The sequence below is a fragment of the Triticum dicoccoides genome, chromosome 7B, assembly GCF_002162155.2.
Source record: "Triticum dicoccoides isolate Atlit2015 ecotype Zavitan chromosome 7B, WEW_v2.0, whole genome shotgun sequence".
In the NCBI taxonomy this organism is placed as follows: Eukaryota; Viridiplantae; Streptophyta; class Magnoliopsida; order Poales; family Poaceae; genus Triticum; species Triticum dicoccoides.
In genome coordinates this window covers 10,268,651-10,269,569 of record NC_041393.1, presented here as the reverse complement: position 1 = coordinate 10,269,569, position 919 = coordinate 10,268,651, and positions in this window count along the sequence as shown.

The following is a 919-nucleotide window of genomic DNA, read 5'->3' as shown; positions in this document are numbered from 1 at the left end:
ATGTAAACGAGCTCGATGCACTCACTACGGTGCAAGTCATGGCAAGGAAAGCATATAACCAGCAAGAAGGCACAAAGTGCTAGCTATACGTGGCAAGAACGAAGGCATAGCATGCATGGAACACTAACGGTAGCATCGGCGAAATCGCAAACAAGTTGACGATCTGCCCAGATTAACAACGAAGCAAAAGTTGAGCTCGATTGAGTCAACCTAGAGCACTCCACAAATGCCAACAAAGACATGGATGGATAGAGCATAACATAAATATCAAAACTCCCTTACTGATCATCCTCAAAAGAGGCACGGATCACTAGGAAACAGGCTGGACATATAGCATCATGAACTAAAATATCCCAGACTTAGCGAAAATCACTAAGTCCCTGAAATCTGCAATCTCAGGTACCTCTCTTCGCAAGCTTGCACAAGACAACACACACATCCTAAAAATGCATGGGTGGCACCTCTGGAAAGAAGACAAAATGCATCACAATTCATCCCAAAGGGGCACAGACATATCATGCACGAATTAAACATAGCAAAAATGACAAAAGTGCATGATGAACTAACGGTTCTGCAATTTAACTCACGAAGCCTCCTTCTAACAGAATTTTGGGTATCAAGATGACCTCAAATGCAAATGACGCAATGGAATGAAATGATGCACATGTCGAGACGAAGATTTTGATATATCATATGCCCAAAACGGATCTACGGTTGCGGAGATACAAGCAGTCAAAGATAGCATGAAAATTAGGGTTTCGGGGGAGAGAGGTCAACCGAAAAATCCCAGATCCAAATCTGGATCGGGCACGGACTCCGAGGCGGCGGCGGTACTGTTCACCGGCGACGACGGGGAAGGAGGCAGCGGCCGGCGACGAGGGGACCGGAGGGCGACGGCGAGGTTGCCGGGCGGCGCCGG